We start from the raw sequence: 17,318 nt of genomic DNA, 5'->3' as shown, positions 1-17,318 counted from the left end.
ACCGGGTGATAACAGCTTCTATTTCTCTTCTGCCTTTCAAATCTGTTACAGATGCTTCTTATTGGCAAAATTTAACCCAGAAGTCTGCTGGCAGTGGACTCTTAAAAATGTAATTTTGAAGCTTCTCCACTGTGATACAGAAGCAAGTGTAAATCAGGGTCTGGATCATGTTGATTTGACACAATGTGGCACCTTCTACCCCTTTGACAAGTCAGCATCTATACATATCATAGTTAACTTTCAAAGGACAAAAATGGCAACAAAATCCTGCTTGTACCCAACATCATGTGGCTATCTCCAATATAAATAAGACACACTCACTTTCTACCCCAATATGAAACCCTAAACTCCCATTATCCCCTTATTATTCTGTGATATTCATTCTTCTGTTTCAGTCACAATTCTTTTTTTGATGTTCTGTAATCTTACTATTAAAATTTAAGGTTAATGACCTTGGATACACATTATAAAAAATAGCACTTCAAGAGAAGATGGGGCCATAAATTGGCTAATGTAGATGAGTATATGACAAAGCAAGAATGAAAAAAAGAGCTTAAAAATCTAACATCTTGATTTTTTACAGTTGGTCACAATGTAGGTATTCATAACTGCCTTCTTCCATTACCAAAGTTTTCCTTTGCTCAGAGCTGATCCTGGTTTATCTTCATTCCTAAAAGACGTGAGTCCTTAAAGATCCTGTCTGCGTTAGGTTGCTATACATTCCATCAGTGTTTAACATTAGACACAGAAGCACAAAAAAAGCCCCCAGGGAATCACTTGAATTCCATACTCAACACATATTCACTTTGACCCACTGTGATGCAACAACCCTACTTTATCTTAATAATCAGGGTCAATTAGCACAGGAAATAGAGTAACATTTTGCCTGTTAATTAACTGGCATGCTGAATCCTAAATGGGTCATTTGGAAATTTCAGTTTTCACATTACTGGGAGAATTATGGCTCTGGTGGAACTAATCCTCTAAAGCAGCAGAGCTCTCAAGGATGTAAGGGATTAATTGTAATCAATCTGCCACCTGGTAGGTAAATCATTTCCCTCACGATGACGCCATTTTGAGGTCTCAGCATTTGTCTTTGCTATTGGCAGTTTTGTCACTCAACAGCGTGAGCAATCAGTAGGAAACCTAAGAAATGGTGACTTGTTTAAGGTAAAGGGAAAATCATGGCAAGCCTTTTTTCCTCATCCTTAGGTACTATCAATCCTAAATTATTGTTCACATCATGTATTTAAGGTTTTGTCCCAATTGGATTAAAAAAAAAATCTATGAATTAATGTATTTTCTTTCCCATTTATACCTCATTGGCTCCAAGGAATCTGGAATAAAAAATCCTCTTTAAGATTGTGTAGCCAGGGAGCAAGACGGTGGAGGAGTAGGAGACCTGGATTTCATCTACTCTCAGGAATTCAGCTGGATAGGGATCAAACCATTCTGAACACCTACAAACTCAACAGGAGATCGAAGAAAAGAAGAGCAACAACTCTCTCATCAGAAAAGCGACCACTTTCTGGAAGGTAGGACGTGCGGAAGTGAATCCAAGGTGATATTCGGAAGGATAGACAGCGGGGGAGGGGGCCTCCGTCAGCCAATACCGGCAAGTGATAGAGCCGTGGAGCACAAAATCGGAACTTTTAAAAGTCTGCTCCGCTGACCGACGTCACTCTGGTGGCTAAGCGGGGGGTGGAACCCTCCGGACAGTGTGGTCTCAGTACCCTCGGGGTCACAGAAAGACCGGGGGTGCCTGAGGGCGGCAGAGCTCCCAGGTATCGGAGCAGGGAAGCCGGCTGCAGAGGCGGAGCCCAGGCGCGGGCTCTCAGCTCGGGGTGGCCAGAAACCGTGATCCGCGGCACGGTCGGGCCCCTGCTCCTCCAGCAGGGACCCAACAAGCGGCAGATCCGGGGAGACTCACCTTCCTCCCCCAGGAGGAGCCGCGCGGGAGCGCACTGTGGGGATCTGCTGGGTTTGGAGACTCCACCCGGGGTCGGGTGCCAGAGATAGAGGCGCGCGGTCGCAGGCCGGGTGAGCACGGAGTGCGGCCGGAGACCGGGGAGACGGGAGTGACTGACGGCTTTTCTCTGGGGGCTCACTGAGGAGCGGGGCCCCGAGTTCTCGGCTCCTCCGGGGCAGAGATTGGGAGGCCGCCATTTTCACTCTCCGCCTCCAAAGCTGTACGGAAAGCTCGCAGGGAACAAAAGCCCCGGAGAGCAAACCCGAGCAGATTACTTAGCCGGGAGGGGGCAGGGGCGGGGCAATTCCGCCTCCGGCAGAGACATTTGGAAACCACGGCAACAGGCCCCTCCCCAGAAGATCAGCGAGAACAGCCAGCCAAGACCAAGTCTACTGATCAATGAGAACGGCAGAACTCCAGCGCTAGGGGAATACTGCACATAGACTCCATGGCTTTTTTACCATGGTTCTTTAGTCTTTCAAAGTTAATTTTTTTTTAACTGTCTTTTTTTCTTTTTTCTTTTTTTGAATTTTTCTTTTTCCCTTTTTCAACCAACATTTTATCAATCCCTTTTTTTAAAAAAAAATTTTTATTTTTCATTTTTAGAGTCATATTCTATCCCTTCATAGTAGTTACCCATATTTTTGGCATATATATATAAGTTGTTCTCTCTTTAAAATTTTGAGATAGTTTCTTCTAACAGATTAAAATATACCCTAAATCTCTAGTATATGGTGTTTTCTATTCCCCTGCCTGATCACATTCTCTCCCTTTTTTTTTCCTTTTTTTAAATCCTTTTCTTTCTTTTTTCAAACAACTTCTTATCAATTCCTTTTATAAAATTTTTTATAGTTTCCATCTTTACAGTCATATTCCATCCCTTCATCATATCAACCCTTATTTTTGTACATATATAAGTTTTTCTTTCTTTAAAATTTTGGGAGGCACTTTCTTCTATAAGACCAAAATACACCCCAAATCTAGTGTGTGGCACTGATCTATATACCAGCCTGATCATATTTGATCACATTCTGTTTTTTTTTGTTGTTGTTGTTGTTTTGTTTTGTTTGTTTTTATCTTTATCTTTTTCTTTTTCTTTTTCTTTTTCTTTTTTCTCTCTTTCCATTTCTTTTGCCACTGCTTCAGGTCTTTTCTGATTTGTTTAGAGTATATTTTCTGGGGACATTGTTACTCTGCTAGCATTTTGTTCTCTCATTAATCTATTCTCTTCTGCACAAAATGACAAGATGGAAAAAATCACCTCAACAAAAAGAACAAGAGGTAGTACCGACTGCCAGGGACCTACTCAATACGGACATTAGTACAATGTCAGATCTAGAGTTCAGAATCATTACTTTAAAGATACTAGCTGGACTTGAAAAAAATATGGAAGTTATTAGAGAAACCCTTTCTGGAGAAGTAAAAGAACTAAAATCTAACCAAGTAGAAATCAAAAAGGCTATTAATGAGGTGCAATCAAAAATGGGGACGCTAACTGCTAGAATAAATGAGGCAGAAGAGAGAATCAGTAATATAGAAGATGAAATGATGGAAAATAAAGAAGCTGAGAAAAAGAGAGATAAACAACTACTGGATCACGAGGGCAGAATTCGAGAGATAAGTGATACCATAAGACGAAACAACATTAGAATAATTGGGATCCCAGAAGAAGAAGAAAGAGAGAGAGGGGCAGAAGGTATAATGGAGCAAATTATAGCAGAGAACTTCCCTAATTTGGGGAAGGAAACAGGCATCAAAATCCAGGAAGCACAGAGAACCCCCCTCAAAATCAATAAAAATAGGTCAACACCCTGACATCTAATAGTAAAACTTACAAGTCTCATAGACAAAGAGAAAATCCTGAAAGCAGCTCGGGAGAAGAGATATGTAACCTACAAGGGTAGAAACATTAGATTGGCAACAGACCTATCCACAGAGACCTGGCAGGCCAGAAAGGACTGGCAGGATATATTCAGAGCACTAAATGAGAAAAATATGCAGCCAAGAATACTCTATCCAGCTAGGCTGTCACTGAAAATTGAAGGAGAGATAAAAAGCTTCCAGGACAAACAAAACCTAAAGGAATTTGCAAACACAAAACCAGCCCTACAAGAAATCTTGAAAGGGGTCCTCTAAGCAAAGAGAGACCCTAAAAGCAACATACACCAGAAAGGAACACAGACAATATATGGTAACAGTCACCTTACAGGCAATACAATGGCACTAAATTCCTATCTTTCAATAGTTACCCTAAATGTAAATGGGCTAAATGCCCCAATCAAAAGACACAGGCTATCAGATTGGATTAAAAAACAAGACCCATCGATATGCTGTCTGCAAGAGACTCATTTTAGACTCAAAGACACCCCAGATTGAAAGTGAGGGGGTGGAAAACCATTTACCATGCTAATGGACACCAAAAGAAAGCTGGGGTGGCAATCCTTATATCAGACAAATTAGATTTTATTTTTTTTTTTTATTTTTTTATTTTTTATTTTTTATTTTTTTTTTTTTTTATTTATTTGACAGAAAGACACAGCGAGAGAGGGAACACAAATGGGGAGTGGGAGAGGGAGAAGCAGACTCCCCGCTGAGCAGGGAGCCCGATGCGGGACTCGATCCCGGGACTCCAGGATCATGACCTGAGCCAAAGGCAGTCGCTTAACCAACTGAGCCACCCAGGCGCCCCAGACAAATTAGATTTTAAACCAAAGACTGTAATAAGAGATGAGGAAGGACATTATATCCTACTTAAAGGGTCTATCCAACAAGAAGATCTAACAATTGTAAATATCTATGCCCCTAACATGGGAGCAGCCAATTATATAAGGCAATTAATAACAAAAGCAAAGAAACACATCGACAACAATACAATAATAGTGGGGGACTTTAACACCCCCCTCACTGAAATGGACAGATCGTCTAAGCAAAAGATCAACAAGGAAATAAAGACTTTAAATGACACACTGGACCAAATGGACTTCACAGACATATTCAGAACATTCCATCCCAAAGCAACGGAATACACATTCTTCTCTAGTGCCCATGGAACATTCTCCAGAATAGATCACATCCTAGGTCATAAATCAGGTCTCAACTGGTACCAAAAGATTGGGATCATTCCCTGCCTATTTTCAGACCACAATGCTTTGAAACTAGAACTCAATCACAAGAGGAAAGTCGGAAAGAACTCAAATACATGGAGGCTAAAGAGCATCCTACTGAAGAATGAATGGGTCAACCAGGAAATTAAAGAAGAATTAAAAAAATACATGGAAACCAATGAAAATGAAAACACAACTGTTCAAAATCTTTGGGATGCAGCAAAGGCAGTCCTAAGAGGAAAGTATATAGCAATACAAGCCTTTCTCAAGAAACAAGAAAGGTCTCAAGTACACAACCTAAGCCTACACCTAAAGGAGCTGGAGAAAGAACAGCAAATAAAGCCTAAACCCAGCAGGAAAAGAGAAATAATAAAGATCAGAGCAGAAATCAATGAAATAGAAACTAAAAGAACAGTAGAACAGATCAACGAAACTAGGAGCTGGTTCTTTGAAAGAATTAACAAGATTGATAAACCCCTGGCCAGACTTATCAAAAAGAGAAGAGAAATGACCCAAATCAACAAAATCATGAATGAAAGAGGAGAGATCACAACCAACACCAAAGAAATACAAACAATTATAAGAACATATTATGAGCAACTCTATGCCAGCAAATTAGAGAACCTGGAAGAAATGGATGCATTCCTAGAGATGTATCAACTACCAAAACTGAACCAGGAAGAAATAGAAAACCTGAACAGACCTATAACCACTAAGGAAATTGAAGCAGTCATCAAAAATCTCCCAAAAAACAAAAGCCCAGGGCCAGATGGCTTCCCAGGGGAATTCTACCAAACATTTCAAGAAGAATTAATACCCATTCTTCTGAAACTGTTCCAAAAAATAGAAATGGAAGGAAAACTTCCAAACTCATTTTATGAGGCCAGCATTACCTTGATCCCCAAACCAGACAAAGACCCCATCAAAAAGGAGAATTACAGACCAATATCCCTGATGAACATGGATGCAAAAATTCTCACCAAAATACTAGCCAATAGGATCCAACAGTACATTAAAAGGATTATTCACCATGACCAAGTGGGATTTATCCCTGGGCTGCAAGGTTGGTTCAACATCCGCAAATCAATGTGATACAATACATTAACAAAAGAAAGAACAAGAATCATATGATCCTCTCAATAGATGCAGAAAAAGCATTTGACAAAGTACAGCATCCTTTCTTGATCAAAACTCTTCAGAGTATAGGCATAGAGGGTACCTACCTCAATATCATAAAAGCCATCTATGAAAAACCTACAGCGAATATCATTCTCAATGGGGAAAAACTGAGAGCTTTCCCCCTAAGGTCAGGAACATGGCAGGGATGTCCACTATCACCACTGCTATTCAACATAGTATTGGAAGTCCTAGCTACAGCAATCAGACAACAAAAAGAAATAAAAGGCATCCAAATCAGCAGAGAAGAAGTCAAACTCTCACTCTTTGCAGATGATATGATACTTTATGTGGAAAACCCAAAAGACTCCACTCCAAAACTGCTAGAACTCATACAGGAATTCAGTAAAGTGGCAGGATATAAAATCAATGCACAGAAGTCAGTGGCATTCCTATACACCAACAACAAGACAGAAGAAAGAGAAATTAAGGAGTCGATCCCATTTACAATTCCACCCAAAACCATAAAATACCTAGGAATAAATCTAACCAAAGAGGCAAAGGATCTGTACTCAGAAAACTATAAAATACTCATGAAAGAAATTGAGGAAGACACAAAGAAATGGAAACACGTTCCATGCTCATGGATTGGAAGAACAAATATTGTGAAGATGTCAATGCTACCTAGAGCAATCTACACATTCAATGCAATCCCCATCAAAATACCATCCACTTTTTTCAAAGAAATGGAACAAATAATCCTAAAATTTGTATGGAACCAGAAAAGACCCCGCATAGCCAGAGGAATGTTGAAAAAGAAAAGCAAAGCCAGTGGCATCACAATTCTGGACTTCCAGCTCTATTACAAAGCTGTCATCAAGACAGCATGGTACTAGCACAAAAACAGACACATAGATCAATGGAACAGAATAGAGAGCCCAGAAATGGACCCTCCACTCTATGGTCAACTAATCTTTGACAAAGCAGGAAAGAATGTCCAATGGAACAAAGAGAGTCTCTTCAACAAATGGTGTTGGAAAAATTGGACAGCACATGCAGAAGAATGAAACTGGACCATTTCCTTACACCACACACAAAAATAGACTCCAAATGGTTGAAAGACCTCAATGTGAGACAGGAGTCCATCAAAATCCTAAAGGAGAACACAGGCAGCAACCTCTTTGACCTCAGCCGAAGCAACTTCTTCCTAGAAACATTGCCAAAGGAAAGGGAAGAAAGGGCAAAAATGAACTATTGGGACTTCATCAAGATAAAAAGCTTTTGCAAAGCAAAGGAAACAGTCAACAAAACCAAAAGACAACCAACAGAATGGGAGAAGATATTTGCAAATGACATATCAGATAAAGGGCTAGTATCCAAAATCTATAAAGAACTCATCAAACTCAACACCCAAAGAACAAAGAATCCAATCAAGAAATGGGCAGAAGACATGAATAGACATTTTTCCAAAGAAGACATCCAAATGGCCAACAGACACATGAAAAAGTGCTCAACATCGCTCGGCATCAGGGATATCCAAATCAAAACCTCAATGAGATACCACCTCACACCAGTCAGAATGGCTAAAATTAACAAGTCAGGAAACGACAGATGTTGGCGGGGATGCGGAGAAAGGGGAACCCTCCTACACTGTTGGTGGGAATGCAAGCTGGTGCAGCCACTCTGGAAAACAGTATGGAGGTTCCTCAAAAAGTTGAAAATAGAGCTACCATATGAACCAGCAATTGCACTACTGGGTATTTACCCCAAAGATACAAAAGTAGGGTTCCGAAGGGGTACGTGCACCCCGATGTTTATAGCAGCAATGTCCACAATAGCTAAACTGTGGAAAGAGCCAAGATGTCCATCGACAGATGAATGGCTAAAGAAGATGTGGTATATATATACAATGGAATATTATGCAGCCATCAAAAGGAATGAGATCTTGCCATTTGCAACGACGTGGATGGAACTGGAGGGTATTATGTTGAGTGAAATAAGTCAAACAGAGAAAGACATGTATCATATGATCTCACTGATATGAGGAATTCTTAATCGCAGGAAACAAACAGGGTTGCTGGAGTGGGGGGTGGGGTGGGAGGGATGGGGTGACTGGGTGATAGACACTGGGGAGGGTATGCGCTATGGTGAGTGCTGTGAATTGTGTGAGACTGTTGAATCACAGATCTGTACCTCTGAAACAAATAATGCAATATATGTTAAGAAAAAAAGAAGAAGAAGGTAGCGGGAGGGGAAGAATGAAGCGGGGGAAATCGGAGGGGTAGCCGAACCATGAGAGACGATGGACTCTGAAAAACAAACTGAGGGTTCTAGAGGTGAGGGGGGTGGGAGGATGGGTTAGCCTGGTGGTGGGTATTGAGGAGGGCACATTCTGCATGGAACACTGGATGTTATGCACAAACAATGAATCATGGAACACTTCATCTAAAACTAATGATGTAATGTATGGGGATTAACATAAGAATAAAAAAAAAAAGATTGTGTAGCCAGATTATTCTACACCATCTCAAATGGCTAGATCACATGCTTTTTTCATATCAAAAGCTGGAAACTTGTCTCAAGAGATTTGAATTTTAATGGATACAATATTGATAATGCCAAAATAATGTAATAAATAATAAAAATTCCAAGGTACTAAAACCACTGTGAATTATTTCCATGCAATGACTCATTTAATCTTCAAAATATTCTCAAGAGGTAGTACTAAGTCACACCCATTTTACAGATAGAGAAACTAAGGCAAGGTGCCTAAGTTACTTGTCAAAGTTTACACAGTTCCAGTCTGGCCCAGTGGGGATTCAAGTTCAAGCATTTTGCCTTCAAAGTGCATGCTTCCATCCTCTTACGCTCTATGTCTCACACTCAACCCACAAATAACACTTTTTTCGTAAACACTTTCTGAATTTTCATCATTAATCTACCTCCTAGTTTGATGATAAATTTCTCTAGGAGAAAAATCAGTACATGGTCTAAAAACTGTCATGCTTAAAAGATGTTGAATTAAGTTATATTTTATGGCATTATTCTAAATTAAACATTAACAAAAACTTTTGCATTTAGACATGGATAGCCTGTTTTGATCATCATTAGAGCTTCCAAAACAAAACAAAACTAACAAAAAACCTTGGATTTCATTTTAGCAATGTTGAAGCTCCTTATTAATCAGTTAATCAGATATAGTCTTATACAGTGTATATCCAAAGGCTTTGTCTATTTTCCTGTGTCAATTTATTCCCTCACTTAAAAACATCATGCAGTTCTATGGTATCTTAAAGCTTTTACATTTTTTAACCTAATCTCTTGGCCCAGATATCTAAACAGGTTTGAGAAAATTAAATTAGTGAAGATGGAATAAAAACACAGAAACATTACTGATCACCAAAGTAAGCCTGGTTAATAAGTTTATTGGTACCAAGTGTTGGTTCAACTTGGTATATTAAATTGAAGGGAGAATTGATAGAATAGAAACCAAATGAGTGTTTGCCAAATACGTAGGATCGCTACTGGCTTTCTCACTGCTGCTGTGGAGTCATTTATTCTTAAGACTTGGATATATGGCAGGTTGAGACAGGGAGGAAAGACCTGAGAAATACATCCCCACTTTTATCAGTACATTGCGTCTCTGCCTACAGATATTTACAACATAAAGACCATGCCAGCAATATTAATTGGGAACATTGGTCTAACATTATTTATAGCAATCTGCACTGGTGGATGGTCAGAAGGAAACAATATTGGGAATGTAGATGGATCCATACTTTCAGAGCAAAATCTAAATAATACTTTAATAAGGGCATGGAACAGAATTATCCTGGGGTGCTTTGGTGACTCTATAACCCCAGATCAAACCCTCCTCTTCTTCTCTGAGGCAGGCGAGGAGTCATACTTCTTTGGTGAACATAACAGCTGCACTAGCTCTTTAAATATCAGCACAATTAGCATAAAGAACAAAATGGTCACAGCCAACAAGCCACCTACAAACAATTAATATTCAAAGGAGGAATACTGGCATTTAATCGTGGAGACAGTCACAGTGAACAATGACATTTTAAAAATTATTGAGAAGAAAATGTGACTGATGTGTAAAAGGTAAAAAATATCACATCTAAGTCAGAAAGAACTTTCACAAGTTCAGATGGCATAAGCTGGGAAGCCGGTATAAGCCTTCCTAAACACCTAATGTGAAACATTCACCCTAGAGATTTGATCCAAGTTCCTCCTTTAATTTACATAAAATGTAACACAATTCTCTTATCTCATTTGCCTATTCTTTCCTTTCTGCTCTATAAATCTAACTAAAATTTCCTATTTTTCTTGCATCTATTTCAGGTCGAATTGTGTCTCCCTTCCAAAATATATTCAAATCCTAACCCCCACTATCTGAGAATGTGACGTTATTTGGAAATAGCATCTTTCCAATTGTAATCCAGGGAAGAAGAGGTTATACTAGATTAGGGTGGGCCTTAAATCCTTATCTTGCTGTCCTCACAAGAAGTCAAAGGCACAAGACGACCATGTGATAATGGAAGCAGAGGTTACAGTCATACAAAGTTATAATATACAAGCCAAGAAACACCAAGGACTGGCTGCCAGCCACCACAAGAAGCTAGGAAGAGTCAAGAGAGGATTCTTCCCTAGAGCGTTCAGAGGGAGCATGGCCCTGCCAACATCCTGGTTTTGGGCTTCAAGACTCCATAACCTTGAGGGGATAACTTTCTGTTGTTTTAAGCCACCCAGTTTGTGATATTTTGTTACGGCAGCTCTAGCAAACTAATACAGCATCTATCAAATTATTCTCTTTCCTCACCTTGTTCTCCAAATCTTCTGGTGGATGACGATAAAAATAAACTTCGACACCAAGTTCATCCATCTCAATGGGACTACAACCTAAGAATCCCTCACTCAGTAGAATTTCTGCTCACAAGTCTCTAATTTTAGCTCACCCTCATAATACATTTTATCTACGATTGCATTCACATCACTATGCATCGATGAAGGAAGTTACAAAAGTAAACTGGCTCCAAATCAAAACAATGCCTCCAACTCCAGCCAGGCCCTCAATACGACTCAGTGTTTGCTGTTTTTAAATATGCACTGACTGTTCTGTAATTACTGATATTGTGTTCCTTTCATCAATTATACCAAATTCCTAACTTCAATTCTCAAGCATCCAATTCTACCTCTATGAAATTCTGCTAATCACTTGATGTTAAATCTCATTTGTTTTTAAAGATTTTATTTATTTATTTGACACAGAGAGACACAGCAAGAGAGGGAACACAAGCAGGGGGAGTGGGAGAGGGAGAAGCAGGCTCCCTGCCGAGCAGGGAGCCCGATGCGGGGCTCGATCCCAGGACCCTGGGATCATGACCTGAGCCAAAGGCAGAAGCTTAATGACTGAGCCAACCAGGCGCCCCAAATCTCATGTTTTTAATGCTGCATTTTTCTCCCAGAGTCTCCCTCATTTATCACTACCAAATGGTTTTTATTGCCATAAATTTTGTGTGGATAGGCATATAGTCTTATTTTTTCCCCATAGAAGGAAAATTTTCACGTTTCTTTTCAGTGAGAATGGGATTATTATTTTCTCAGTTTTTCTATCTTTTATTCAACAACTAAAGAAATGTAATTCACAGATCATAAAATTCATCTATTTAAATTTGTAAAATTCAGTGGTTTTTAGTATATTCAGAGTTGTACACTTATGATAATCAATTTTAAAATATTTTCTTTACCCCAGAAGAACACCCTGTAGCAATCATTCACAATTACCCTCTCTGTCCATGCTGTGATATTCTATTTCTATGGATATGCCTATTCTGGACACTGCATATAAATAGAATTTGCAGTATGTGGTTCCTGTGACTGACTTCTTTCACTTAGTGTAAGGTTTTCAAAATTCACCCATATTATAACATGATCACTACCTCTTTATTTTTGCCAAATAATATACCCTTGCTTGGATATACCACATTTTGTTTCTCCATTCATCTGTTGATGGACATTGAGACTGCTTTCACTTTGAAAGTAATTATGAGTAATGTTATGAACATTTGAATATATAGGCATGTATGTAGGGATAGGTTTTCATTTCTCTTGGGTGTAAGTGTAGGAGTGCAACTGCTGGGTCACATGGTAACTATATTTAACATTTTGAGGAATGTTCAGACTCTTTTCTAAAGCAGCTGCACCATTTTATAATTCCACTCTCAGTTTATGAGTGTCCTAATTTCTCATATATTTAGGTATATGATCCATTTTGAGTTAATTTTTGCATGGGCCTGGGATCTAACTTTTCTCTTTCGTGTATAGATATCCAGTTGTCCCAGCACCATTTTTTGAAAATAAAATGATCTCCCCAGTGAGTTGTCCTGGCACTCTTCAAAATCAATTAACTACAATTGTAATGATGTACAGTTTTATTTCTGCATTCTCAATCTGATTCCATTGTTCCATGCATTTGTCATTATGCCAGTACCACACTATCTTGATTAATGTAGCTTTGTAGTGAGTTCTAAAATCATAAAAGTGTGACTCCTTCAATTCCCCTTGCCCCAATGATTTTTGCTATTCTGACAAGCCTTTGCATTTCCATATTAACTTGAGGATCAGCTTGTCAATTTCAATAAGAATTTATGTGGGATCTTGATAGGGATGATAATGAACTATTGATCACCTTGGCGAATATTGCTATCTTAACAATGTTAATCTTCTGATCATAATGAGAACCATTTTTTAGATCTACTTTAGGTTTTTCAACGTTTTGCAGTTCTCAGTATCCAAGACTTGTACTTAAAAAAAATCCCTATTATTTTTTATGTGATTTTTACATTAAAATATATGCTTATATTTGGATTCTTTATTACTAGTATATAAAATTGCGAGTGACTTTTGTATATTGATATTGTATCCTTTATCCTTTCTAAACTACTTTATTAGTTCTAATTGTTATTGATGGCTTCTTTAGAATTTTCTACATACAAGATCTTATTATCTGAATAGTTTTTCCTTCTTTTCAACATGGATGCCTTTTGAAAATTTTTTCTTCTTTAATTGCCCTGATTGAACCTCCAATACATTGCTTAATGAAAGTGGACAGAGTGGAAACCCTTGTTTTGTTCCTGAGCAGAGAGGAGAAATCATTAAGTCTTTCATAAGAGTATGATGTTAACTGTGGGTTTTATAGATTCTTTTTATGTGGTTAAGAGACTGTCCCTTCTATTCCTAGTTTGTTCACCCTTTATTATCATGAAAGTGTGTTAAATTTATTCAAATAATTTTTCTCCATCTACCAAAAGGACCATGTGTATTTTGTTACTTATTCTCTTAGTATGGTATATTACATTGCTTGATTTTCAGATGTTAAACAAATTTGCATTCCTGAGATAACCCCCACCCCCAGGTCATGGTATATAATCCCTTATGTTTAAGGCTGAATGCATGTGCTAGTATTTTATTGAAGATTTTAAAGGCTACATTCACAAAGGATATTGATCTGTAGGTTTTTCTACTTGTGATAGCTTCTTTTTTAAAAGATTTATTTATTTATTTTGACAGAGAGAGAGAGAGAGAGCAAGAGCACAAGCAGAGGGAGAAGGAAAGGGAGAAGTAGGCACCCCACTGAGCAGGGAGCCTGATATGGGGGTTGATTCCAGGACCCTGGGATCATGACCCGAGCTGAAGTCAGACACTTAACTGAGTGATGCTTAACAAAACCTGCTGTTCTTACCAAGATTCCAGTTTTTCTTGAATAAATGCTACATAGATTTTTCCAAACTTTGGTTAATTTCCAGTTATGAAAAAGATGATTTTGACATTTTTTTTGGCCAATGTTTCAATGTTTTTATGGGGGAATGGATTTATGGAGTTCCTCACGCCATCATTCTAGAAATTCCACCCTTTTTATAGTATTGTAAAGCACATGATTGTTTATAATTATATACAGAACTGAGAATTTTAGATCTTGATCCAAACAAGGGTGAGAATAAGGCACATTCAATCACTTTTTTGGTTTACTGGGGAAAGCTCAGTTTCATGATTATAAGTACTAACATGATTTCGGTATTACGTTGAAAATATTTAGTCATCAAGGGCAAGACACTATGTTTGGTACAAACTATCACAAGAATAGAAATAAGTTTTTTTTTTTTGATAGTTCTATCTCTCTTCATACATGAAGAAATCCCCCTATTGCAGTAATAGGCATATTGCTAGACTTGTAAACTCCTAAAATATTCTGTGTTCCACTTAAGTCCTCCAAACACATAGTATGATAATATCTGGATGTAAATAAATTATTTTTCACTTGCCTTTATTCTGAGCACAATAAAGAGAAGTATAGATATCAAGCATTGGCATTATCTAGACCAGCCTTGTTTTGGGCCCGTGAAGTAGTTTCCTTCTCTGCCAGAATGTACTCTCTCTTATTAGGCCCACAGCAGCAGCACTGGAGTATTCAAGGAGAAGCTTTCTGATCTCTACACAGCATCATTCACCCTCTCTGTATGGTTATTGAGAGTATCCTGTAATATGAAGGCCCTCTGATGAGCATTAAAGTGAAATAGAATAATCTGAAAACATTGTGCCTATTCATGTAGGCACATGCAGATGCCTTTCCCAGAACTCTTCTCCCAGTAGTCCAATCTTATCCCTTCCCTAACTCTGACCAACCAGTCAGGGCATTTCCCACTGTCCAGGAGTCCATGTTCATCCATTCCTAAGGCCCCTCTCATCTCATATGAAGTAAATGAGCAAGTGAACTATTCACAGATCTACCACTTGGAAGAACTGCATTCACTACTACATTTTAGGACTATCCTTAGGATTATCCCTGAATAGGACTCCAGTAAAGCAGCAGTCTAGTTTCATGTTGATGCATCTGTGAAGCAAGGCTGAAGTCCTTTTTTATTCATCACTTGATTGTGCTGAATTCCTCAAGAGGTCATAGGAGTAAGTTTAGAAGAGAAGACAGTGCAATAGAATTAGGTAATATGGTAGTCTTGGCCCTATGTTCATATAGTCTACTTTTACCTTTGGGCCTACTTCAGTCTGTTTCTAACCCTGTATACAATGGTTAATTTTTGTGCCTGTCATAATTTATGACTAATTGAATTTGGTAATACCCATATAATTATTGGAAGATCTAGTTGCACTATCATTTAGCATAGAAAGGAGGAAATGTGAAAACCTAGAGGAAGTGTTATCAGACCCTATTATGAAGCCAGAAAATTCTTGATGCCAAAACCTGACAAAGGCTTCATAAAATAACTGCAGACCAATATCCCTCATAAATACAGATAAAATACCCTTAATAATATACCAGAGAACTGAATAGTTAAATAGTGTTTTAAATAGTGTTTTAAAAAAATCACAATCAAGAATGTTTTATATAAATAATGCAACATTTAAAACCAAAGTAATTCAGTATGAAAGCAGGATAAAAAAATCATAAATCACTTCAATAGACATTTAAAAAGGGGAGGAGGAAAAGATGATGGAGGAGTAGGGAACTCTATTCCAACTGGTCCCCTGAATTGAGCTGGATATCTACCAGACCACTCTGAACACCCACGAAATCAGCCTGAGATGTGAGAAGATATATCTGGATCTCTACAAACAGAATATCGCAGGTGGTTGGTTTCAAGGTATGCAGCTGGGAGCCGTGATTCCACAGGCAGATATCAGAAGATAAACGGAAAGCGGAGGTAGCTGTGGGGATCCTGCACCACCAGTGAGCAAAAGCCTCCCGCACTGGGGATGGAGCATAGACTCGCAGACCGGTAGTGGTGGGAAAAGGACTTTAGGGCAGCCCCCAGGACTAAAACCTGGAGCAGCGGGGCCATGTGTGCGAACTGGGGGTGGCTGGCGGTTTTAAAAGCACAAAGGGCAGAGACATGCCCCGACTCAGAGGCAAGGACTGGCAGTGCAGCTGAGGGGACCACAACCCAGGATGCTGCAGTTTTTAGCAGCACAGACAGAAAGAGAGATAGTGTGGCCTGGAGAGCTCACTGAAGAACAGACTGTGATCTCTCTGTTCTGAGGCAGAGGGTTGGAAATGGTGTCTTCTGCTCTGACTCTCTGAAGAGATGCAGAAAGCTGCCAGGGAAAGCCGCCAGAGAAGAAAAGCCCCCCCAAACTGGTTTTCACTGAGCCCATCCCTGCCCCCCAGGGGCAGGGCAACTCTGCCCAAACAGGGTTGCCTGAGTAACAGCATGACAAGCCCCTCCCCAAGAAGACATGCTGGAAGAACAAGAGGCCAAAAACCTAAGGTCCCTATAAAACAGGTGCATCTTGCTTGGGCTGTGGTCAATAATTTGGACTCTGTACATTCCCTCAACCACCCCTCAACAGAATGACTAGGAGGAGGAACCCCCAAAATAGGAAAGACTCAGAGATTGACTTCTGCCACACATTTACAAATGGATACAGATGTAACCAAGATGTCGGAAATGGAATTCAGGGTAACGGTTATGAAGATGATATCTAGAATGGAGAAACTGATTAATGGCAACATAGAGTCTCTAAGGGCAGAGATGAAAGCTGAACTGGCAGAACTTAAAAATGCTATCAATGACATCCAATCTAATACAGATATTGAAGAACGAATTAGTGATCTAGAAGACCAATTTAGAGAAAAGAAGCAAAAAGAGGAGGCCTGGGAGAAACAGCTCAAAATCCATGAAAACAGAATTAGAGAAATAAGTGACACCATGAAATGTCCCAATGTCAGAATTATTGGGATCCCTGAGGGGGTGGAGAGAGAGAGAGAACTAAAAGATATATTTGAGCAAATCGTACCTGAGAACTTCCCTAATCAGGGGAATGAAACAAACATTTGTGTCCTAGAGGCAGAGAGGACCCCTCCCAAGATCAAGGAAAACAGGCCAACACCCTGGCATGTAATAGTAAAACTCCACAAATCTTAGAACCAAGGAAACCATATTAAAGGCATTTAGGGGGAGGAGATTCCTTATGTACAGAGGGAGGAACGTCAGACCTATCCACAGAGACCTGGCAAGCCAGAAAGGCCTGGCAAGACATTCAGGGTACTAAATGAGAAGAACATGCAGCCAAAAATACTTTATCTGGCAAGGCTGTCATTTAGAATG

Source organism: Mirounga angustirostris, unplaced genomic scaffold (assembly GCF_029215605.1).
Source record: "Mirounga angustirostris isolate CCGP_5_RB_7025 unplaced genomic scaffold, mMirAng1.0.hap1 SCAF_11, whole genome shotgun sequence".
NCBI classification, from domain to species: Eukaryota; Metazoa; Chordata; class Mammalia; order Carnivora; family Phocidae; genus Mirounga; species Mirounga angustirostris.
The sequence above is the reverse complement of the archived record's forward strand: the minus strand, read 5'-3'. Positions refer to the sequence as shown.